Raw genomic sequence first — 26,728 nt, forward strand, 5'->3', positions numbered from 1 at the left:
TTAGGTCTGGGATTTTCACTCATCCGACTCATACTTTCGCATTCTTCACATTCATGTTGAACGGATCCTGGGTTTTTTCTGGTTTGGATCACGTAGTAATGTGGGACCACACTGAAACAGTCAATTAAACCTGGTTTCGATCAATATTTTAGAGAATAATTCATGTTAGGTCTAGGTTAGGTCTGGGATTTGCTCTCATCAGGCTCATTCTTTCGCATATTTCTCATACTTCATGGCTAGATCCTGGGCTGTTTCTGGATTGTATCACGTAGTAATGTGGTACCACGCTGAAACAGTCAATTAAACCTGGTTTCGATCAATATTTTAGAGGATAACGCAAGTTAGGTCTGGGATAGGTCTAAGATTTGCCCTCATCAGGCTCACAGTTTCGCGTTTTTCACATACTTGTTGAACCGATCCTGGGTTTTTTCTGGTTTGGATCACGAAGTAGTGTGGTACCACACTGAAACAGTCCACTAAACCTGCTTTCGCTCAATATTTTAGAGGATAACGCATGTTAGGTCTAGGTTAGGTCTGGGATTTGCTCTCATCAGGCTCATTCTTTCGCATATTTCTCATACTTCATGGCTAGATCCTGGGTTTTTTCTGGTTTGGATCACGTAGTAATGTGGGACCACACTGAAACAGTCAATGAAACCTGGTTTCCATCAATATTTTAGAGGACAACGCATGTTAGGCCTAGGTTAGGCCTGGGATTTTCACTCATCAGACTCATACTTTCGCATTCTTCACATACTTGTTGAACGGATCCTGTGTTTTTTCTGGTTTGGATCACGTAGTAATGTGGTACCATACTGAAACAGTCAATGAAACCTGGTTTCCATCAATATTTTAGAGGACAACGCAAGTTAGGTCTAGGTAAGGCCTGAGATTTTCACTGATCGGACTCATACTTTCGCATTCTTCACATACTTGTTGTACAGATCCTGGGTTTTTTCTGGTTTGGGTCACGTACTAGTGTGATACCACACTGAAACAGTCGATTCAACCTGGTTTCGATCAATATTTTAGAGGATAACGCATGTTAGGTCTAGGTCAGCCCTGGGAATTACACTCATCAGACTCACACTTTCGCATTCTTCACATACTTGTTGAACTGATCCTGGGTTTTTTCTGGTTTGGATCACGTAGTAATGTGGTACCACACTGAAACAGTCGATGAAACCTGGTTTCGATCAATATTTTAGAGGATAACGTATGTTAGGTCTGGGATAGGTCTGGGATTCTCACTCATCAGACTCATACTTTCGCATTCTTCTCATACTTGTTGAACTGATCCTGGGTTTTTTCTGGTTTGGATCACATAGTAATGTGGTACCACACTGAAACAGTCGATTAAACCTGGTTTCGATCAATATTTTAGAGGATAACGCAAGTTAGGTCTGGGATAGGTCTAGGATTTGCTCTCATCAGGTTCATTCTTGCGCATATTTCTCATACCTGATGGCTAGATCCTGGGTTTTTTCTCGTTTGGATCACGTAGTAATGTGGTACCACACTGAAACAGTCAATGAAACCTGGTTTCCATCAATATATTAGAGGACAACGCAAGTTAGGTCTAGGTAAGGCCTGAGATTTTCACTGATCGGACTCATACTTTCGCATTTTTCACATTCTTGTTGAACGGATCCTGGGTTTTTTCTGGCTTGGATCACGTAGTAATGTGGTACCACACTGAAACGGTCAATCAAACCTGGTTTCGATCAATATTTTAGAGGATAACGCATGTTAGGTCTAGGTTAGGTCTGGGATTTGCTCTCATCAGGCTCATTCTTTCGCATATTTCTCATACTTGATGGCTAGATCCTGGGCTTTTTGTGGATTGCATCACACAGTAATGTGGTACCACACAGAAACAGTCGATTAAACCTGGTTTCGCTCAATATTTTAGAGGATAACGCATGTAAGGTCTAGGTTAGTTCTGGGATTTGCTCTCATCAGGTTCATTCTTCCGCATATTTCTCATACTTGATAGCTAGATCCTGGGTTTTTTCTCGTTTGGATCACGTAGTAATGTGGTACCACACTGAAACAGTCGATTAAACCTGGTTTCGATCAATATTTAAGAGGATAACGCAAGTTAAGTCTGGGATTGGTCTGGGATTTGACCTCATCAGACTCACACTTTCGCACACTTCACATACTCGTTGAACAGATCCTGGGTTATTTTCTGGTTGGGATCACATAGTAATGTGGTACCACACTGAAACAGTCGATTAAACCAGGTTTCGCTCAATATTTTAGAGGATAATGCATGTAAGGTCTAGGTTAGGTCTGGGATTTGCTCTCATCAGGTTCATTCTTTCGCATATTTCTCATACTTGATGGCTAGATCCTGGGTTTTTTCTCGTTTGGATCACGTAGTAATGTGGTACCACACTGAAACAGTCGATTAAACCTGGTTTCGATCAATATTTTAGAGGATAACGAATGTTAGGTCTGGGATAGGTCTGGGATTCTCACTCATCAGATTCATACTTTCGCATTCTTCTCATACTTGTTGAACTGATCCTGGGTTTTTTCTGGTTTGGATCACATAGTAATGTGGTACCACACTGTAACAGTCGATTAAACCTGGTTTCGATCAATATTTTAGAGGATAACGCAAGTTAGGTCTGGGATAGGTCTAGGATTTGACCTCATCAGACTCATACTTTCGCACACTTCACATACTCCTTGAACAGATCCTGGGCTATTTCTGGATTGGATCACGTAGTAAAGTGGTACCACACTGAAACAGTCGATTAAACCAGGTTTCGATCAATATTTTAGAGGATAACGCATGTTAAGTCTAGGTTAGGTCTGGGATTTTCACTTATCAGACTCATACTTTCGCATTCTTCACATACTTGTTGAACGGATCCTGGGTTTTTTCTGGTTTGGATCACGTAGTAATGTGGTACCACACTGAAACAGTCGATTAAACCTGGTTTCGATCAATATTTTAGAGGATAACGAATGTTAGGTCTGGGATAGGTCTGGGATTCTCACTCATCAGATTCATACTTTCGCATTCTTCTCATACTTGTTGAACTGATCCTGGGTTTTTTCTGGTTTGGATCACATAGTAATGTGGTACCACACTGTAACAGTCGATTAAACCTGGTTTCGATCAATATTTTAGAGGATAACGCAAGTTAGGTCTGGGATAGGTCTAGGATTTGACCTCATCAGACTCATACTTTCGCACACTTCACATACTCCTTGAACAGATCCTGGGCTATTTCTGGATTGGATCACGTAGTAAAGTGGTACCACACTGAAACAGTCGATTAAACCAGGTTTCGATCAATATTTTAGAGGATAACGCATGTTAAGTCTAGGTTAGGTCTGGGATTTTCACTTATCAGACTCATACTTTCGCATTCTTCACATACTTGTTGAACGGATCCTGGGTTTTTTCTGGTTTGGATCACGTAGTAATATGGTACCACACTGAAACAGTCGATTAAACCTGGTTTCAATCAATATTTTTGAGGATAACGCAAGTTAGGTCTGGGATAGGTCTGGGATTCTCACTCATCAGACTCATACTTTCGCATTCTTCTCATACTTGTTGAACTGATCCTGGGCTTTTTCTGTTTTGCATCACATAGTAATGTGGTACCACACTGAAACAGTCGATTAAACCCGGTTTCGCTCAATATTTTAGAGGATAACGCATGTAAGGTCTAGGTTAGGTCTGGGATTTGCTCTCATCAGGTTCATTCTTTCGCATATTTCTCATACTTGATGGCTAGATCCTGGGTTTTTTCTCGTTTGGATCACGTAGTAATGTGGTACCACACTGAAACAGTCAATGAAACCTGGTTTCCATCAATATTTTAGAGGACAACGCAAGTTAGGTCTAGGTAAGGCCTGAGATTTTCACTGGTCGGACTCATACTTTCGCATTTTTCACATTCTTGTTGAACGGATCCTGGGTTTTTTCTGGTTTGGATCACGTAGTAACGTGGTACCACACTGAAACGGTCATTCAAACCTGGTTTCGATCAGTATTTTAGAGGATAACGCAAGTTAGGTCTGGGATTGGTCTGGGATTTGCCCTCATTAGGTTCATACTCTCGCGTTTTTCACATTCCTGTTGTACAGATCCTGGGTTTTTTCTGGTTTGGGTCACGTAGTAGTGTGATACCACACTGAAACAGTCGATTAAACCTGGTTTCGATCAATATTTAAGAGGATAACGCAAGTTAAGTCTGGGCTTGGTCTGGGATTTGACCTCATCAGACTCACACTTTCGCACACTTCACATACTCGTTGAACAGATCCTGGGTTATTTTCTGGTTGGGATCACATAGTAATGTGGTACCACACTGAAACAGTCGATTAAACCAGGTTTCGATCAATATTTTAGAGGATAACGCATGTAAGGTCTAGGTTAGGTCTGGGATTTGCTCTCATCAGGTTCATTCTTTCGCATATTTCTCATACTTGATGGCTAGATCCTGGGTTTTATCTCGTTTGGATCACGTAGTAATGTGGTACCACACTGAAACAGTCAATGAAACCTGGTTTCCATCAATATATTAGAGGACAACGCAAGTTAGGTCTAGGTAAGGCCTGAGATTTTCACTGATCGGACTCATACTTTCGCATTTTTCACATTCTTGTTGAACGGATCCTGGGTTTTTTCTGGCTTGGATCACGTAGTAATGTGGTACCACACTGAAACGGTCAATCAAACCTGGTTTCGATCAATATTTTAGAGGATAACGCATGTTAGGTCTAGGTTAGGTCTGGGATTTGCTCTCATCAGGCTCATTCTTTCGCATATTTCTCATACTTGATGGCTAGATCCTGGGCTTTTTGTGGATTGCATCACACAGTAATGTGGTACCACACAGAAACAGTCGATTAAACCTGGTTTCGCTCAATATTTTAGAGGATAACGCATGTAAGGTCTAGGTTAGTTCTGGGATTTGCTCTCATCAGGTTCATTCTTCCGCATATTTCTCATACTTGATAGCTAGATCCTGGGTTTTTTCTCGTTTGGATCACGTAGTAATGTGGTACCACACTGAAACAGTCGATTAAACCTGGTTTCGATCAATATTTAAGAGGATAACGCAAGTTAAGTCTGGGATTGGTCTGGGATTTGACCTCATCAGACTCACACTTTCGCACACTTCACATACTCGTTGAACAGATCCTGGGTTATTTTCTGGTTGGGATCACATAGTAATGTGGTACCACACTGAAACAGTCGATTAAACCAGGTTTCGCTCAATATTTTAGAGGATAATGCATGTAAGGTCTAGGTTAGGTCTGGGATTTGCTCTCATCAGGTTCATTCTTTCGCATATTTCTCATACTTGATGGCTAGATCCTGGGTTTTTTCTCGTTTGGATCACGTAGTAATGTGGTACCACACTGAAACAGTCGATTAAACCTGGTTTCGATCAATATTTTAGAGGATAACGAATGTTAGGTCTGGGATAGGTCTGGGATTCTCACTCATCAGATTCATACTTTCGCATTCTTCTCATACTTGTTGAACTGATCCTGGGTTTTTTCTGGTTTGGATCACATAGTAATGTGGTACCACACTGTAACAGTCGATTAAACCTGGTTTCGATCAATATTTTAGAGGATAACGCAAGTTAGGTCTGGGATAGGTCTAGGATTTGACCTCATCAGACTCATACTTTCGCACACTTCACATACTCCTTGAACAGATCCTGGGCTATTTCTGGATTGGATCACGTAGTAAAGTGGTACCACACTGAAACAGTCGATTAAACCAGGTTTCGATCAATATTTTAGAGGATAACGCATGTTAAGTCTAGGTTAGGTCTGGGATTTTCACTTATCAGACTCATACTTTCGCATTCTTCACATACTTGTTGAACGGATCCTGGGTTTTTTCTGGTTTGGATCACGTAGTAATGTGGTACCACACTGAAACAGTCGATTAAACCTGGTTTCGATCAATATTTTAGAGGATAACGAATGTTAGGTCTGGGATAGGTCTGGGATTCTCACTCATCAGATTCATACTTTCGCATTCTTCTCATACTTGTTGAACTGATCCTGGGTTTTTTCTGGTTTGGATCACATAGTAATGTGGTACCACACTGTAACAGTCGATTAAACCTGGTTTCGATCAATATTTTAGAGGATAACGCAAGTTAGGTCTGGGATAGGTCTAGGATTTGACCTCATCAGACTCATACTTTCGCACACTTCACATACTCCTTGAACAGATCCTGGGCTATTTCTGGATTGGATCACGTAGTAAAGTGGTACCACACTGAAACAGTCGATTAAACCAGGTTTCGATCAATATTTTAGAGGATAACGCATGTTAAGTCTAGGTTAGGTCTGGGATTTCCACTTATCAGACTCATACTTTCGCATTCTTCACATACTTGTTGAACGGATCCTGGGTTTTTTCTGGTTTGGATCACGTAGTAATATGGTACCACACTGAAACAGTCGATTAAACCTGGTTTCAATCAATATTTTTGAGGATAACGCAAGTTAGGTCTGGGATAGGTCTGGGATTCTCACTCATCAGACTCATACTTTCGCATTCTTCTCATACTTGTTGAACTGATCCTGGGCTTTTTCTGTTTTGCATCACATAGTAATGTGGTACCACACTGAAACAGTCGATTAAACCCGGTTTCGCTCAATATTTTAGAGGATAACGCATGTAAGGTCTAGGTTAGGTCTGGGATTTGCTCTCATCAGGTTCATTCTTTCGCATATTTCTCATACTTGATGGCTAGCTCCTGGGTTTTTTCTCGTTTGGATCACGTAGTAATGTGGTACCACACTGAAACAGTCAATGAAACCTGGTTTCCATCAATATTTTAGAGGACAACGCAAGTTAGGTCTAGGTAAGGCCTGAGATTTTCACTGGTCGGACTCATACTTTCGCATTTTTCACATTCTTGTTGAACGGATCCTGGGTTTTTTCTGGTTTGGATCACGTAGTAACGTGGTACCACACTGAAACGGTCATTCAAACCTGGTTTCGATCAGTATTTTAGAGGATAACGCAAGTTAGGTCTGGGATTGGTCTGGGATTTGCCCTCATTAGGTTCATACTCTCGCGTTTTTCACATTCCTGTTGTACAGATCCTGGGTTTTTTCTGGTTTGGGTCACGTAGTAGTGTGATACCACACTGAAACAGTCGATTAAACCTGGTTTCGATCAATATTTAAGAGGATAACGCAAGTTAAGTCTGGGCTTGGTCTGGGATTTGACCTCATCAGACTCACACTTTCGCACACTTCACATACTCGTTGAACAGATCCTGGGTTATTTTCTGGTTGGGATCACATAGTAATGTGGTACCACACTGAAACAGTCGATTAAACCAGGTTTCGATCAATATTTTAGAGGATAACGCATGTAAGGTCTAGGTTAGGTCTGGGATTTGCTCTCATCAGGTTCATTCTTTCGCATATTTCTCATACTTGATGGCTAGATCCTGGGTTTTATCTCGTTTGGATCACGTAGTAATGTGGTACCACACTGAAGCAGTCAATGAAACCTGGTTTCCATCAATATATTAGAGGAAAACGCAAGTTAGGTCTAGGTAAGGCCTGAGATTTTCACTGATAGGACTCATACTTTCGCATTTTTCACATTCTTGTTGAACGGATCCTGGGTTTTTACCTGGCTTGGATCACGTAGTAATGTGGTACCACACTGAAACGGTCAATCAAACCTGGTTTCGATCAATATTTTATAGGATAACGCAAGTTAGGTCTGGGATAGGTCTAGGATTTGACCTCATCAGACTCATACTTTCGCACACTTCACATACTCCTTGAACAGATCCTGGGCTATTTCTGGATTGGATCACGTAGTAAAGTGGTACCACACTGAAACAGTCGATTAAACCAGGTTTCGATCAATATTTTAGAGGATAACGCATGTTAAGTCTAGGTTAGGTCTGGGATTTTCACTTATCAGACTCATACTTTCGCATTCTTCACATACTTGTTGAACGGATCCTGGGTTTTTTCTGGTTTGGATCACGTAGTAATATGGTACCACACTGAAACAGTCGATTAAACCTGGTTTCAATCAATATTTTTGAGGATAACGCAAGTTAGGTCTGGGATAGGTCTGGGATTCTCACTCATCAGACTCATACTTTCGCATTCTTCTCATACTTGTTGAACTGATCCTGGGCTTTTTCTGTTTTGCATCACATAGTAATGTGGTACCACACTGAAACAGTCGATTAAACCCGGTTTCGCTCAATATTTTAGAGGATAACGCATGTAAGGTCTAGGTTAGGTCTGGGATTTGCTCTCATCAGGTTCATTCTTTCGCATATTTCTCATACTTGATGGCTAGATCCTGGGTTTTTTCTCGTTTGGATCACGTAGTAATGTGGTACCACACTGAAACAGTCAATGAAACCTGGTTTCCATCAATATTTTAGAGGACAACGCAAGTTAGGTCTAGGTAAGGCCTGAGATTTTCACTGGTCGGACTCATACTTTCGCATTTTTCACATTCTTGTTGAACGGATCCTGGGTTTTTTCTGGTTTGGATCACGTAGTAATGTGGTACCACACTGAAACGGTCATTCAAACCTGGTTTCGATCAGTATTTTAGAGGATAACGCAAGTTAGGTCTGGGATTGGTCTGGGATTTGCCCTCATCAGGTTCATACTCTCGCGTTTTTCACATTCCTGTTGTACAGATCCTGGGTTTTTTCTGGTTTGGGTCACGTAGTAGTGTGATACCACACTGAAACAGTCGATTAAACCTGGTTTCGATCAATATTTAAGAGGATAACGCAAGTTAAGTCTGGGATTGGTCTGGGATTTGACCTCATCAGACTCATACTTTCGCACACTTCACATACTCCTTGAACAGATCCTGGGCTATTTCTGGATTGGATCACGTAGTAAAGTGGTACCACACTGAAACAGTCGATTAAACCAGGTTTCGATCAATATTTTAGAGGATAACGCATGTTAAGTCTAGGTTAGGTCTGGGATTTTCACTTATCAGACTCATACTTTCGCATTCTTCACATACTTGTTGAACGGATCCTGGGTTTTTTCTGGTTTGGATCACGTAGTAATATGGTACCACACTGAAACAGTCGATTAAACCTGGTTTCGATCAATATTTTAGAGGATAACGCATGTAAGGTCTAGGTTAGGTCTGGGATTTGCTCTCATCAGGTTCATTCTTTCGCATATTTCTCATACTTGATAGCTAGATCCTGGGTTTTTTCTCGTTTGGATCACGTAGTAATGTGGTACCACACTGAAACAGTCGATTAAACCTGGTTTCGATCAATATTTTAGAGGATAACGAATGTTAGGTCTGGGATAGGTCTGGGATTCTCACTCATCAGACTCATACTTTCGCATTCTTCTCATACTTGTTGAACTGATCCTGGGTTTTTTCTGGTTTGGATCACATAGTAATGTGGTACCACACTGTAACAGTCGATTAAACCTGGTTTCGATCAATATTTTAGAGGATAACGCAAGTTAGGTCTGGGATAGGTCTAGGATTTGACCTCATCAGACTCATACTTTCGCACACTTCACATACTCCTTGAACAGATCCTGGGCTATTTCTGGATTGGATCACGTAGTAAAGTGGTACCACACTGAAACAGTCGATTAAACCAGGTTTCGATCAATATTTTAGAGGATAACGCATGTTAAGTCTAGGTTAGGTCTGGGATTTTCACTTATCAGACTCATACTTTCGCATTCTTCACATACTTGTTGAACGGATCCTGGGTTTTTTCTGGTTTGGATCACGTAGTAATATGGTACCACACTGAAACATTCGATTAAACCTGGTTTCAATCAATATTTTTGAGGATAACGCAAGTTAGGTCTGGGATAGGTCTGGGATTCTCACTCATCAGACTCATACTTTCGCATTCTTCTCATACTTGTTGAACTGATCCTGGGCTTTTTCTGGATTGCATCACATAGTAATGTGGTACCACACTGAAACAGTCGATTAAACCCGGTTTCGCTCAATATTTTAGAGGATAACGCATGTAAGGTCTAGGTTAGGTCTGGGATTTGCTCTCATCAGGTTCATTCTTTCGCATATTTCTCATACTTGATGGCTAGATCCTGGGTTTTTTCTCGTTTGGATCACGTTGTAATGTGGTACCACACTGAAACAGTCAATGAAACCTGGTTGCAATAAATATTTTAGAGGATAACGGCGGTTATGTCATGGTTAGGTCTGGGATTTTCACTTATCAGACTCATACTTTCGCATTCTTCACATACTTGTTGAACGGATCCTGGCCTTTTTCTGGCTTGGACCACGTTGTAATGTGGTATCACACTGAAACAGTCAATTAAACCTGGTTCCGATTGATATTTTAGAGGATAACGCTGGTTATGTGTGGGTTAAATCTGGTATTTGCCCTTATCTGGCTCGTACTTTCGCGTTTTTCGCTTACTAGTTGGCCAGATCCTGGCCTTTTTCTGGGTTGGACCACGTAGTAATGAGATACCACACTGAAACAGTCAATTAAACCTGGTTGCGATTAATATTTTAGAGGATAACGCCGGTTATGTCTGGGTTAGGTCTGGGATTTGCCCTCATCTAGCTCGTACTTTCGCATTTCTCGCATACTTGTTTGCCAGATCCTGGGCTTTTTCTGGTTTAGATAACGTAGTAATGTGGTTCCACACCGAAACAGTCATTTAAACCTGGTTGCGATTAATATTTGAGAGGATAACGCCGGTTATGTCTGGGTTAGGTCTGGTATTTGCCCTCATCTGGCTCGTACTTTCGCATTTTCCGCATACTTGGTGGCCAGATCCTGGCCTTTTTCTGGCTTGGACCAAGTAGTGATGTGGGACCACACTCAGACAGTCAATTAAACCTGGTTGCGATTAATATTTTAGAGGATAGCGCCGGCTATGTCTCGGCGAGGTCTGGGATTTGCCCTCGTCTGGCTCGTACTTTCGCATTTTTCGCTTACTTGTCGGCCAGATCCTGGCCTTTTTCTGGTGTGGATCACGTAGCACTGTGGCATCACACTGAAACAGTCAATTAAACCTGGTTGCGATTAATATTTTGGAGGATAACGCCGGTTATGTCTCGGTTAGGTCTGGGATTTGATCTCATCTGGCTCGTACCTTCGCATTTTTCGCCTACTTGTTGGCAAGATCCTGGGCTCTTTCTGGTTTGGATCACGTAGTAATGCGGTACCACACCGAAGCAGTCAATTAAACCTGGTTGCGATTAATATTTTAGAGGATAACGCCGGTTATGTCTGGGTTAGCTCTGGTATTTGCCCTCATCTGGCTCGTACTTTCGCATTTCTTGCATACTTGTTGGCCAGATCCAGGGTTTTTTCTGGTTTGGATCCAGTAATAATGACGTTCCACACCGAAACAGTCAATTAAACCTGGTTTCGATTAATAGTTTAGAGGATAACGCCGGTTATGTCTCGGTTAGGTCTGGGATTTGCCCTCATCTGGCACGTACTTTCGCATTTTTCGCCTACTTGTTGGCAAGATCCTGGGCTTCTTCCGGTTTGGATCACGTAGTAATGCGGTAGCACACCGTAACAGTCAATTAAGCCTGGTTGCGATTAATATTTTGGAGGATAACGCCGTTTATGTCTCGGTTAGGTCTAGGATTCGCCCTCATCTGGCTCGTACCTTCGCATTTTTCGCCTACTTGTTGGCAAGATCCAGGGCTTTTTCCGGTTTGGATCACGTAGTAATGTGGTACCACACTGAAACAGTCAATAAAAGCTGGCTCCGATTAGTATTTTAGAGGATAACGCAGGTTATGTCTGGTTTAGGTCTGGTATTTGCAATCATCTGGCTCATACTATCGCAATTTTCGCGTACTTGTTGGCCAGATCTTGGGTTTTTTGTGGTTTGGATCCCATCGTAATGTGGTTCCACACCGAAGCAGCCAATTTAACCTGGTTGCGATGAATATTGTGGAGGATAACGCTGGTTATGTTTGGGTTAGTTCTGGTATTTGCAATCATCTGGCTCGTACTTTCGCATTTTTCGCATACTTGTTGGCCAGATCCTCGGCTTTTTCTGGTTTGTATCACGTAGTAATGTGGTACCACACTGAAACAGTCAATAGAAGCTGGTTCCGAATAGTATTTTAGGGGATAACGCAGGCTACGTCTCGGTTAACACTGGTATATGCAAACATCTGGCTCAAACTTTCGCGTTTTTCGCATACATGTCGGCCAGATCCTGGCCTTTTTCTGGTTTGGATCACGTAGTAATGCGGAACCACACCGAAACAGTCTATTAAACCTGGTTGCGATTAATATTTTAGAGGATAACGCCGGTTATGTCACGGTTAGGTCTGGGATTTGCCCTCATCTGTCTCGTACTTTCGCATTTTTCGCATACTTGATGGCCAGATCCTGGGCTTTTTTTGGTTTGGATCACGTAGTAATGTGGTACCACACGGAAACAGTCAATAAAAGCTGGTCCCGATTAGTATTTTATAGGTTAACGCTGGTTACGTCTGGGTTAGTTCTGGTATTTGCAATCATCTGGCTCATACCTTCGCGTTTTTCGCCTACTTGCTGGCCAGATCCTGGACTTTTTCTGGTTTGGATCACGTAGTAATGCGGCACCACACTGAAACAGCCAATTAAACCTGGTTGCGATTATTATTTTAGAGGATAACGCCGGTTATGTTTGGCTTAGGGCTGGTATTTGCCCTCATCTGGCTCGTACTTTCGCATTTTTCGCATACTTGATGGTCAGATCCTGGGCTCTTTTTGGTTTGGATCACATAGTAATGTGGTACCGCACTGAAACAGTCAATAAAAGCTGGTTCCGACTAGTATTTTAGAGGAGAACGCTGGTTATGTCTGGGTTAGTTCTGGTATTTGCAATCATCTGGCTCATACTTTCGCAATTTTCGCGTACTTGTTGGCCAGATCTTGGGTTTTTTGTGGTTTGGATCCCGTCGTAATGTGGTTCCACACCGAAGCAGTCAATTAAACCTGGTTGCGATGAATATTTTAGAGGATAACGCCGGTTATGTCTGGGTTAGGTCTGGTATTTGCCCTCAGCTGGCTCGTACTTTCGCATTTTTCGCATACTTGGTGGCCAGGTCCTGGCCTTTTTCTGGCTTGGGCCAAGTAGTAATGTGGGACCACACTCTGACAGTCAATTAAACCTGGTTGCGATTAATATTTTAGAGGATAGCGCCGGTTATTTCTCGGTTAGGTCTGGGATTTGCCCTCATCTGTCTCGTACTTTCGCATTTTTCGCATACTTGTTGGCCAGATCCTAGCCTTATTCTGGTCTGTATCACGTAGTAATGCGGTACCACACCGAAACAGTCAATAAAAGCTGGTTCCGATTAGTATTTTAGAGGAGAACGCTGGTTATGTCTGGGTTAGTTCTGGTATTTGCAATCATCTGACTAATACTTTCGCAATTTTCGCGTACTTGTTGGCCAGATCTTGGGTTTTTTGTGGTTTGGATCCCGTCGTAATGTGGTTCCACACCCAAGCAGTCAATTAAACCTGGTTCCGATTAATATTTTAGGGGATAACGCTGGTTATGTCTGGGTAAGTTCTGGTATTTGCAATCATCTGGCTCATACTATCGCAATTTTCGCGTACTTCTTGGCCAGATCTTGGGTTTTTTGTGGTTTGAATCCCATCGTAATGTGGTTCCACACCGAAGCAGTCAATTAAACCTGGTTCCGATTAATATTATAGGGGATAACGCTGGTTATGTCTGGGTTAGTTCTGGTATTTCCAATCATCTGACTCGTACTTTCGCATTTTTCGCCTACTTGTTGGCCAGATCCTGGGTTTTTCTCTGGTTTGGATCCCGTAGTAATGTGGTTCCACAACAAGACAGTCAATTAAACCTGGTTGCGATGAATATTTTGGAGGATAACGCTGGTTATGTTTGGGTTAGTTCTTGTATTTGTAATCATCTGGCTCGTACTTTCGCATTTTTCGCATACATGTTGGCCAGATCCTGGCCTTTTTCTGGTTTGGATCACGTAGTAATGCGGTACCACACCGAAGCAGTCAATTAAACCTGGTTGCGATTAATATTTTAGAGGATAACGCTGGTTACGTCACGGTTAGTTCTGGTATTTGCAATCATCTGGCTCATACCTTCGCGTTTTTCGCCTACTTGTTGGCCAGATCCTGGCCTTTTTCTGGCTTGGACCACGTAGTAATGAGGTACTACACTGGAACAGTCAATTAAGCCTGGTTCCGATTAATATTTTATACGATAACGCTGGTTATGTCTGGGTTAGTTCTGGTATTTGCAATCATCTGGCCCGTACTTTCGCATTTTCCGCATATGTGATGGCCAGATCCTGGCCGTTTTCTGGCTTGGACCACGTAGTAATGAGGTACCACACTGGAACAGTCAATTAAACCTGGTTCCGATTAATATTTTAGAGGACAACGCTGGTTATGTCTGGGTTATTTCTGGTATTAGCAATCATCTGGCTCGTACTTTCGCATTTTTCGCATACTTGATGGCCAGATCCTGGGCTTTTTTTGGTTTGGGTCACGTAGTAATGTGGTACCACACTGAAACAGTCAATTAAACCTGGTTGCGATTAATATTTTAGAGGTTAACGCTGGTTACGTCTGGGTTAGTTCTGGTATTTGCAATCATCTGGCTCTTACCTTCGTGTTTTTCGCTTACTTGTTGGCCAGATCCTAGCCTTTTTCTGGCTTGGACCACGTAGTAATGAGGTACCACGCTGGAACAGTCAATTAAACCTGGTTCCGATTAATGTTTTATACGATAACGCTGGATATGTCTGGGTTAGTTCTGGTATTTGCAATCATCTGGCTCGTACTTTCGCATTTTTCGCCTACTTGTTGGCCAGATCCTGGCCTTTTTCTGGCTTGACCACGTAGTAATGCGGTACCACACCGAAGCAGTCAATTCAAACTGGTGGCGATTAATATTTTAGAGGATAACGCCGGTTATGTCACGGTTAGGTCTGGGAATTGCCGTCATCTGGCTCGTATTTTCGCATTTTTCGCATACTTGTTGGCCAGATCCTGGCCTTTTTCTTGCTTGGACCACGTAGTAATGTGGTATCACACTGAAACAGTCAATTGAACCTGGTTCCGATTAATATTTTAGAGGATAACGCCGGTTATGTCTGGGTTAAGTCTGGTATTTGCCCTTATCTGGCTCGTACTTTCGCATTTCTCGCATACTTGTTTGCCAGATCCTGGGCTTTTTCTGGTTTAGATAACGTAGTAATGTGGTTCCACGCCGAAGCAGTGAATTAAACCTGGTTGCGATTAATATTTTATACGATAACGCTGGATATGTCTGGGTTAGTTCTGGTATTTGCAATCATCTGGCTCGTACTTTCGCATTTTTCGCATACTTGGTGGCCAGATCCTGGCCTTTTTCTGGCTTGGACCAAGTAATAATGTGGGACCACACTCAGACAGTCAATTGAACCTGGTTGCGATTAATATTATAGAGGATAGCGCCGGTTATTTCTCGGTTAGGTCTGGGAATGGCCCTCATCTGCCTCGTACTTTCGCATTTTTCCCATACTTGTTGGCCAGGTCCTGGCCTTTTTCTTGCTTAGACCACGTTGTAATGTGGTACCACACTGAAACAGTCAATTAAACCTGGTTCCGATTAATACTTTAGAGGATAACGCCGGTTATGTCTGGGTTAAATCTGGTATTTGCCCTTATCTGGCTCGTACTTTCGCGTTTTTCGCTTACTTGTTGGCCAGATCCTGGCCTTCTTCTGGGTTGGACCACGTAGTAATGAGGTACCACACTGAAACAGTCAATTAATCCTTGTTCCGATTAATATTTTAGAGGATAACCCTGGTTATGTCTGGGTTAGTTCTGGTATTTGCAATCATCTGGCTCATACTATCGCAATTTTCGCATACTTGTTTGCCAGATCCTGGCCTTTTTCTGGCTTGGACCAAGTAGTAATGTGGGACCACACCGTATCAGTCAATTAAACCTGGTTGCGATTAATATTTTAGAGCATAACGGCGGTTATGTCACGGTTAGTTCTGGGATTTGCCGTCATCTGGCTCGTATTTTCGCATTTTTCCCATACTTGTTGGCCAGATCCTGGCCTTTTTCTTGCTTAGACCACGTTGTAATGTGGTACCACACTGAAACAGTCAATTAAACCTGGTTCCGATTAATATTTTAGAGGATAACGCCGGTTATGTCTGGGTTAAATCTGGTATTTGCCCTTATCTGGCTCGTACTTTCGCGTTTTTCGCTTACTTGTTGGCCAGATCCTGGCCTTCTTCTGGGTTGGACCACGTAGTAATGAGGTACCACACTGAAACAGTCAATTAATCCTTGTTCCGATTAATATTTTAGAGGATAACCCTGGTTATGTCTGGGTTAGTTCTGGTATTTGCAATCATCTGGCTCATACTATCGCAATTTTCGCATACTTGTTTGCCAGATCCTGGCCTTTTTCTGGCTTGGACCAAGTAGTAATGTGGGACCACACTCAGACAGTCAATTGAACCTGGTTGCGATTAATATTTTAGAGGATAGCGCTGGTTATATCTCGGTTATGTCTGGGATTTGCCCTCATCTGTCTCGTACTTTCGCATTTTTCGCATACTTGTTGGCCAGATCCTGGCCTTTTTCTGGTCTGTATCACGTAGTAATGTGATACCACACTGAAACAGTCAATTAAACCTGGTTCCGATTAATATTTTAGAGGATAACGCCGGTTATGTCTGGGTTAAATCTGGTATTTGCCCTTATCTGGCTCGTACTTTCGCATTTCTCGCATACTTGTTTGCCAGATCCTGGGTTTTTTCTGGGTTAGATAACGTAGTAATGTGGTTCCACTCCGAAGCAGTCAATTAAACCTGGTTGCGATTAATATTTTAGAGGATAACGCCGGTTATGTCTGGGTTAGGTCTGGTATTTGTCCTCATGTGGCTCGTACTTTCGCATTTTTCGCATACTTGGTGGCCAGATCCTGGCCTTTTTCTGGCTTGGACCAAGTAGTAATGTGGGACCACACTCAGACAGTCAATTGAACCTGGTTGCGATTAATATTTTAGAGGATAGCGCCGGTTATATCTCGGTTATGTCTGGGATTTGCCCTCATCTGTCTCGTGCTTTCGTATTGTTTAAATATCGCGTTAATTGACGGATTTGAGAACCGTTTAGAGAAATATTCAAGTTAACGTGAATTATAACTGAGAACCATAAATTCCTCGTACGATATTGTTTTTCGTGTACGCGTCATTCCAGAGACTCTCTGATGCGTAGTTCGGTACACGGAACGATACAGGTTAGAAAAACCATACGCGAGTGTTGGCTGCTCTCAGTCACGTGATCGACCCAATATATTTATTTGGGATCGATCGTCGAAGATCCATAAACAGAGAGGGTAGAGGAATATTGAAATTAAGAAGAGATAGACATTGAAGAACAGGGATAGCGCCGCGAGGTGGTGATTACCCCTCTCGTGGCCGCGACTGCGTATGTCTGTTCGCTTCTTAGCTTAGGGACTCGATAGCGAGTCCTCGCAGCGAGCAGATCGACAAACGATTCCGCTCCGCGACGAAACCAAATCTCCGAATATAGGTTCTGAGAACACTCGAACCTTTCGTTGAGAATTTTAAATTGTTGCTCAAAATTAACTAAATCGGTGAGGCGTTTTATCAGCCCCGATTATTAACTGTACAATCTCGCCGAATAGCACGTGACGCTCGAGTTACGTGGTCGTGTGAGGGAATTGAAAAACTTCGGTTCCCGCTTGGCGAGATTATTAACAAAAAGACTGTGGTTTTTCGTCCAACTTTCATGTGACGTTTGTGCTACGCGGTCATGAAAGGGGAATCGAGATAAGAATCGTTTCCCGTGTGTCGAAACTCCAGTCTCAGCAAGGGCTACGGCCCGATCAGTACTGACGACTCCACGGACTGCTGCATTTGACGCGGTCGTGCGAGGCTGGCATTATCACGGACTGCTGCATTTGACGCGGTCGTGAGGCTGACTTTCCAACGTCTCGCTGCAACCAGCGGTCGTCGGAATTCCAGTTTCGGCCAGTGGCTACGGCCAACTCAATACTGATTTCTCCACGGACTGCTGCATTTGACGCGGTCGTGTGAGGCTGATTAATCTTCACGTGACGTTTGAGTTTCGCGGTCGTGTAAGAATTTGTCGTACGGACTGCTGCATTTGACGCGGTCGTGCGACAAGTTGAATTCTCCGCACGGTTTTGTATATCACCCCTAGGGTGGTCTCTGACCGATACCCTACGTGGGCTCACCGTTTCTCAGGTCGGGGCTAAGAAATTCCGGACTTCTTAGCTCAACCTGCTCGAGCAACGTTCCTTGACCGCCAGTGAGTACGTACCCTGTGCGTAGAGCAACGCATAATGAGCACCGTGGTGTATGCTCCTTTAAACGTAAGACGCTACGTGCGCCGTTAAGGGCTACACCACACAGCGTCTTGTACGCAGGGAACGGTGAGAAACTGCGGTTTGGCCAGCATTTGGAGCTTTACGACCTCCACCTGTTGTCCTTTCCTGCGGCATTCAATGATCGCTAAAAAGCGGAGAATTGAGAAATTAGATCTCTTCTTCCGCACAGCGATCGAACGGTTCTCGATTTGTGAGAACGTTCATATATACAGTCCACTTATACATATCTCAGTTCGTCGAGACGTGTCTGTAATCTCCGCTCTTGAGTGCGAACGGCACAGACAGGAGCGTGCGAGATAGAGCGAGACAGGCGACGCGACAAGAGTTAATAGGTATTTAAATCCAGCCTTGTCTTTCCTTGTTACAGAACAACACATCGCGAACTTGGCCAGGAGCAGCCGGCCCAGGTTTCTTTCCCCAGACGTCGGACCGACGTCTAGACGGTTTTTTTTCCTTTTTTTTTTTTTTTTTGATTAAAAATAAACGTTAATATCATTAAGCAAAAATCAGGTGCATCAATTTATTCAAACTTTTTTCCCAGTGTCCTTTCCCTCGTAATCCGGACCACGTCAGACTAAAATAACACCCCTTAGGGCGGTTAAGGTCTTTAAACACGTATTTTTCGCATACTAGTTGGCCAGATCCTGGCCTTTTTCATGCTTGGACCACGTAGTAATGTGGTACCACACTGAAACAGTCAAATAAACCTGGTTCCGATTAATATTTTACAGGATAACGCCGGCTATGTCTGGGTTAGGTCTGGTATTTGCCCTCATCTGCCTCGTACTTTCGCGTTTTTCGCATACATGTTGGCCAGATCCTGGCCTTTTTCTGGATTGGATCACGTAGTAATGCGGTACCACACCGAAGCAGTCTATTAAACCTGGTTGCGATTAATATTTTAGAGGATAACGCAAGTTATGTCTGGGTTAAGTCTGGTATTTGCCCTTATCTGGCTCGTACTTTCGCATTTTTCGCTTACTTGTTGGCCAGATCCTGGCCGTTTTCTGGTTTGGATCACGTAGTAATGTGGTACCACACTGAAACAGTCAATAAAAGCTGGTCCCGATTAGTATTTTAGAGGATAACGCTGGTTACGTCTGGGTTAGTTCTGGTATTTGCAATCATCTGGCTCATACCTTCGCGTTTTTCGCCTACATGTTGGCCAGATCCTGGGTTTTTTCTGGTTTGGATCCCGTAGTAATGTGGTTCCACACCGAAACAGTCAATTAAACCTGGCTGCGATTAATATTTTAGAGGATAACGCCGGTGATGTCTGGGTTAGGTCTATTTGCCCTCATCTGGCTCGTACTTTCGCATTTTTCGCATACTTGTTGGCCAGATCCTGGGCTTTCTCTGGTTTAGATCACGTAGTAATATGGTACCACACAGAAACAGTCAATAGAAGCTGGTTCCGAATAGTATTTTCGAGGACAACGCTGGTTATGTCTGGGTTAGTTCTGGTATTTGCAAACATCTGGCACATACTTTCGCGATTTCGCATACTTGTTGGCCAGATCCTGGGTTTTTTCTGGTTTGGATCCCGTAGTAATGAGATTCCACACCGAAACAGACAATTAAACCTGGTTGCGATTAATATTTGAGAGGATAACGCTGATTATGTCTTGGTTAGGTCTGGGATTTGCCCTCATCTGGCTAGTACTTTCGCATTTTTCGCTTACTTGTTGGCCAGATCCTGGCCTTTTTCTGGTTTGGATCACGTAGTAATGTGGCACCACACTGAGACAGTCAGTAAAAGCTGGTTCCGATTAGTATTTTAGAGGAGAACGCTGGTTATGTCTCGGTTAGTTCTGCTATATGCAATCATCTGGCTCATACTTTCGCGTTTTTCGCATACATGCTAGCCAGATCCTGGCCTTTTTCTGGTTTGGATCACGTAGTAATGCGGTACCACACCGAAGCAGCCAATTAAACCTGGTTGCGATCAATATTTTAGAGGATAACGTCGGTTATGTCTGGGTTAAGTCTGGTATTTGCCCTTATCTGGCTCGTACTTTCGCATTTTTCGCTTACTTGTTGGCCAGATCCTGGCCATTTTCTGGTTTGGATCACGTAGTAATGTGGTACCACACTGAAACAGTCAATAAAAGCTGGTCCCGATTAGTATTTTACAGCATAACGCTGGTTACGTCTGGGTTAGTTCTGGTATTTGCAATCATCTGGCTCATACCTTCGCGTTTTTCGCCTACCTGTTGGCCAGATCCTGGGCTTCTTCTGGTTTCGATCCCGTAGTAATGCGTTTCCACACGGAAACAGTGAATTAAACCCGTTTGCGATTATTATTTTAGAGGATAACGCCGGTAATGACTGGGTTAGGTCTGGGATTTTCCCACATCTGGCTCGTACTTTCGCGTTTCTCGCATTCTTGTTGGCCCGATCGTGGGATTTTTCTGGTTTGGATCACGTCGTAATGTGTTACCACACTGAAGCAGTCATTAAAAGCATGTTCCGATTCGTATTTTAGAGGATAACGCTGGTTATGTCAGGCATAGTTCTGGTATTTGCAATCATCTGGCTCAGACTTTCGCAATTTTCTCATTCTTGTTGGCAAGATCCTTGCCTTTCTCTGGTTTCGATCACGTAGTAATGCGGTGCCACACCGAAACAGTCAATTAAACCTGTTTGCGATAAATATTTTAGTGGATAAAGCCGGTTATGTCACGGTTAGGTCTAGGATTTGCCCTCATCTGCCTCGTACTTTCGCACGTTTCGTTTACTTGTTGGCCAGATCCTGGCCTTTTTGTGGTTTGGATCACGTAGTAATGTGGTACCACACTGAAACAGTCAATAAATATGGTTCCGATTAGTATTTTAGAGGATAACGCTGGTTATGTCTGTGCTAGTTCTGGTATTTGCAATCATCTGGCTCATACTTTCGCGTTTTTCGCACGCTTGTTGGTCAGACCCTGGCCCTTTCTCTGGCTTGGATCACGTAGTAATGCGGTACCACACCGAAACAGTCAACTAAACCTGGTTGCGATTAATATTTTAGAGGATAACGCTGGTTATGTCTGGGTTAGTTCTGGTATTTGCAATCATCTGGCTCATACTTTCGCATTTTTCGCATACCTGTTGGGCAGATCCTGCCCTTTCTCTGGTTTGGATCCCGTAGTAATGTGGTTCCACAACGAAACAGTCAATTAAACCTGGTTGAGATTAATATTTTTGCGGATAACGCCGGTTATGTCTGGGTTAGGTCTGGTATTTGCCCTCATCTGCCTCATACCTTCGCATTTTTCGCATACTTGTTGGCCATATCCTGGGTTTTTTTCTGGTTTGGATCCCGTAGTAATGTGGTACCACACTGAAACAGTCAATTAAACCTGGTTGCGATTAATACTTTAGAGGATAACGCTGGTTATGTCTCGGTTAGGTCTGGGATTTGCCCCCATCTGGCTCGTACTTTCGCGTTTTTCGCATTCTTGTTGGCCAGATCCTGGGCTTTTTCTGATTTGGATCCCGTAGTAATGTGGTACCACACTGAAACAGTCAATAAATATGGTTCCGATTAGTATTTTAGAGGATAACGCTGGTTATGTCTGTGCTAGTTCTGGTATTTGCAATCATCTGGCTCATACTTTCGCGTTTTTCGCACGCTTGTTGGTCAGACCCTGGCCCTTTTCTGGTTTGGATCACGTAGTAATGTGGTACCACACTGAAACAGTCAATAGAAGCTGGTTCTGATAAGTATTTTAGAGGATAACGCTGGTTATGTCTGGGTTAGTTCTGGTATTTGCAATCATCTGGCTCATACTTTCGCATTTTTCGCATACTTGTTGGCCAGATCTTGGGTTTTTTGTGGATTGGATCACGTCGTATTGTGGTTCCACACCGAAACAGTCAATTAAACCTGGTTGGGATTAATATTTTAGAGGATAACGCCGGTTATGCCTAGGTTAGGTCTGGTATTTGCCCTCATCTCGCTCGTACTTTCGCATCTTTCGCTTACTTGTTGGCCTCATCCTAGCCTTTTTATGGTTTCGATCACGTAGTAATGTGGTACCACACTGAAACAGTCAATAGAAGCTGGTTCCGCTTAGTATTTTAGAGGATAACGCTGGTTATGCCTGGGTTAGTTCTGGTATTTGCAATCATCTGGCTCATACTTTCGCGTTTTTCGCATACTTGTTGGCCAGATCCTGGGTTTTTTCTGGTTTGGATCCCGTAGTAATGTGGTTTCACACCGATACAGTCAATTAAACCTGGTTGCGATTAATATTTTAGGGGATAACGCCGGTTATGTCTGGGTTAGGTCTGGGATTTTCCCTCATCTGGCTCGTACTTTCGCGTTTCTCGCATTCTTGTTGGCCCGATCCTGGGATTTTTCTGGTTTGGATCACGTAGTAATGTGTTACCACACTGAAACAGTCATTAAAAGCATGTTCCGATTAATATTTTAGGGGATAACGCCGGTTATGTCTGGGTTAGGTCTGGTATTTGTCCTCATCTGGCTCGTACTTTCGCATTCATCTCATACTTGTTGGCCAGATCCTGGCCTTTTTCTGGTTTGGATCACGTAGTAATGCGTTACCACACCGAAACAGTCAATTAAACCTGGTTGCGATTAATATTTTAGAGGATAACGCTGGTTATGTCTGGGTTAGTTCTGGTATTTGTAATCATCTGGTTCATACTTTCGCATTTTTCGCATACCTGTTGGCCAGATCCTGGGTTTCTTTCTAGTTTGAATACCGTAGTAATGTGGTTCCACACCGAAACAGTCAATTAAACCTGGTTGCGATTAATATTTTAGAAGATAACGCCGGTTTTGTCTGGGTTAGGTCTGGTATTTGCCCTCATCTAGCTCGAACTTTCGCATTTTTCTCATACTTCATGCCCAGATCCTGGCCTTTTTCTGGTTTGGATCACGTAGTAATGCGGTACCACACCGAAACAGTCAATTAAACCTGGTTGCGATTAATATTTTAGAGGATAACGCCGGTTATGTCTCGGTTTGGTCTGGGATTTGCCCTCATCTGGCTCGTACTTTCGCATTTTGCGCATACTTGTTGGCCAGATCCTGGCCTCTTTCTGGTGTGGATCATCGTAGCAATGCGGTACCACACCGAAACAGTCAATTATACCTGGTTGCGATTAATATTTTAGGGGATAACGCCGGTTACGTCTCGGTTAGGTCTGGGATTTGCCCTCATCTGGATCGTACTTTCGCATTTTTCGCATACTTGTTGGCCAGATCCTGGGCTTCTTCTGGTTTGGATCCCGTAGTAATGCGTTTCCACACGGAAACAGTCAATTAAAGGCGGTTGCGATTATTATTTTAGAGGATAACGCCGTTTATGTCTGGGTTAGGTCTGGGATTTTCCCTCATCTGGCTCGTACTTTCGCGTTTCTCGCATTCTTGTTGGCCCGATCCTGGGATTTTTGTGGTTTGGATCACGTAGTAATGTGTTACCACACTGAAGCAGTCATTAAAAGCATGTTCCGATTCGTATTTTAGAGGATAACGCTGGTTATGTCAGGCATAGTTCTGGTATTTGCAATCATCTGGCTCATACTTTTGCATTTTCCTCATTCTTGTTGGCAAGATCCTGGCCTTTCTCTGGTTTGGATCACGTAGTAATGCGGTACCATACCGAAACAGTCAATTAAACCTGGTTGCGATTAATATTTTAGGGGATAACGCCGGTTATGTCTGGGTTAGGTCTGGTATTTGCCCTCATCTGGCTCGTACTTTCGTATTTTTCTCATACTTGTTGGCCAGATCCTGGCCTTTTTCTGGTTTGGATCACGTAGTAATGTGGTACCACATTGAAACAGTCATTAAACGCATGTTCCGATTCGTATTTTAGAGGATAACGCTGGTTATGTCAGGCATATTTCTGGTATTTGCCCTCATCTGGCTCGTACTTTCGCATTTTCCGCATTCTTGTTGGCCAGATCCTGCCCTTTCTCTGGTTTGGATCACGTAGTAATGCGGTACCACACCGAAACAGTCAATTAAACCTGGTTGCGATTAATATTTTAGAGGATAGCGCTGGTTATGTCTGGGTTAGTTCTGGTATTTGCAATCATCTGGCTCATACTTTCGCATTTTTCGCATACCTGTTGGCCAGATCCTGGGTTTTCTCTGGTTTGGATCCCGTAGTAATGTGGTTCCACAACGAAACAGTCAATTAAACCTGGTTGAGATTAATATTTTAGCGGATAACGCCGGTTATGTCTGGGTTAGGCCTGGTATTTGCCCCCATCTGCCTCATACCTTCGCATTTTTCGCATACTTGTTGGCCAGATCCTGGCCTCTTTCTGGTTTGGATCGTCGTAGCAATGCGGTACCACACCGAAACAGTCAATGATACCTGGTTGCGATTAATATTTTAGGGGATAACGCCGGTTACGTTTCGGTTAGGTCTGGGATTTGCCCTCATCTGGCTCGTACTTTCGCATTTTTCGCATTCTTGTTGGCCAGATCCTGCCCTTTCTCTGGTTTGGATCACGTAGTAATGCGGTACCACACCGAAACAGTCAATTAAACCTGGTTGCGATTAATATTTTAGAGGATAACGCCGGTTATGTCTCGGTTTGGTCTGGGATTTGCCCTCATCTGGCTCCTACTTTCGCATTTTGCGCATACTTGTTGGCCAGATCCTGGCCTCTTTCTGGTGTGGATCATCGTAGCAATGCGGTACCACACCGAAACAGTCAATTATACCTGGTTGCGATTAATATTTTAGGGGATAACGCCGGTTACGTTTCGGTTAGGTCTGGGATTTGCCCTCATCTGGATCGTACTTTCGCATTTTTCGCATACTTGTTGGCCAGATCCTGGGCTTCTTCTGGTTTGGATCCCGTAGTAATGCGTTTCCACACGAAAACAGTCAATTAAAGGCGGTTGCGATTATTATTTTAGAGGATAACGCCGTTTATGTCTGGGTTAGGTCTGGGATTTTCCCTCATCTGGCTCGTACTTTCGCGTTTCTCGCATTCTTGTTGGCCCGATCCTGGGATTTTTGTGGTTTGGATCACGTAGTAATGTGTTACCACACTGAAGCAGTCATTAAAAGCATGTTCCGATTCGTATTTTAGAGGATAACGCTGGTTATGTCAGGCATAGTTCTGGTATTTGCAATCATCTGGCTCATACTTTTGCATTTTCCTCATTCTTGTTGGCAAGATCCTGGCCTTTCTCTGGTTTGGATCACGTAGTAATGCGGTACCATACCGAAACAGTCAATTAAACCTGGTTGCGATTAATATTTTAGGGGATAACGCCGGTTATGTCTGGGTTAGGTCTGGTATTTGCCCTCATCTGGCTCGTACTTTCGTATTTTTCTCATACTTGTTGGCCAGATCCTGGCCTTTTTCTAGTTTGGATCACGTAGTAATGTGGTACCACACTGAAACAGTCATTAAACGCATGTTCCGATTCGTATTTTAGAGGATAACGCTGGTTATGTCAGGCATATTTCTGGTATTTGCCCTCATCTGGCTCGTACTTTCGCATTTTCCGCATTCTTGTTGGCCAGATCCTGCCCTTTCTCTGGTTTGGATCACGTAGTAATGCGGTACCACACCGAAACAGTCAATTAAACCTGGTTGCGATTAATATTTTAGAGGATAACGCTGGTTATGTCTGGGTTAGTTCTGGTATTTGCCCTCATCTGGCTCGTACTTTCGCATTTTTCGCATACCTGTTGGCCAGATCCTGGGTTTTCTCTGGTTTGGATCCCGTAGTAATGTGGTTCCACAACGAAACAGTCAATTAAACCTGGTTGAGATTAATATTTTAGCGGATAACGCCGGTTATGTCTGGGTTAGGTCTGGGATTTGCCCACATCTGGCTCGTACTTTCGCATTTTTCGCATTCTTGTTGGCCAGATCCTGGCCTCTTTCTGGTTTGGGTCAAGTAGTAAAGCGGTACCACATCGAAACAGTCAATTAAACCTGGTTGCGATTAATGCTTTAGAGGATAACGCTGGTTATGTCTCGGTTAGGTCTGGGATTTGCCCCCATCTGGCTCGTACTTTCGCGTTTTTCGCATTCTTGTTGGCCAGATCCTGGGCTTTTTCTGATTTGGATCCCGTAGTAATGTGGTACCACACTGAAACAGTCAATTAAACCTGGTTGCGATTAATATTTTAGAGGATAACGCCGGTTATGTCTGGGTTAGTTCTGGTATTTGCCCTCATCTGGCTCGTACTTTCGCATTTTTCGCATACCTGTTGGCCAGATCCTGGGTTTTCTCTGGTTTGGATCCCGTAGTAATGTGGTTCCACAACGAAACAGTCAATTAAACCTGTTTGCGATAAATATTTTAGTGGATAAC

The sequence above is a fragment of the Colletes latitarsis genome, unplaced genomic scaffold, assembly GCF_051014445.1.
Source record: "Colletes latitarsis isolate SP2378_abdomen unplaced genomic scaffold, iyColLati1 scaffold0006, whole genome shotgun sequence".
In the NCBI taxonomy this organism is placed as follows: Eukaryota; Metazoa; Arthropoda; class Insecta; order Hymenoptera; family Colletidae; genus Colletes; species Colletes latitarsis.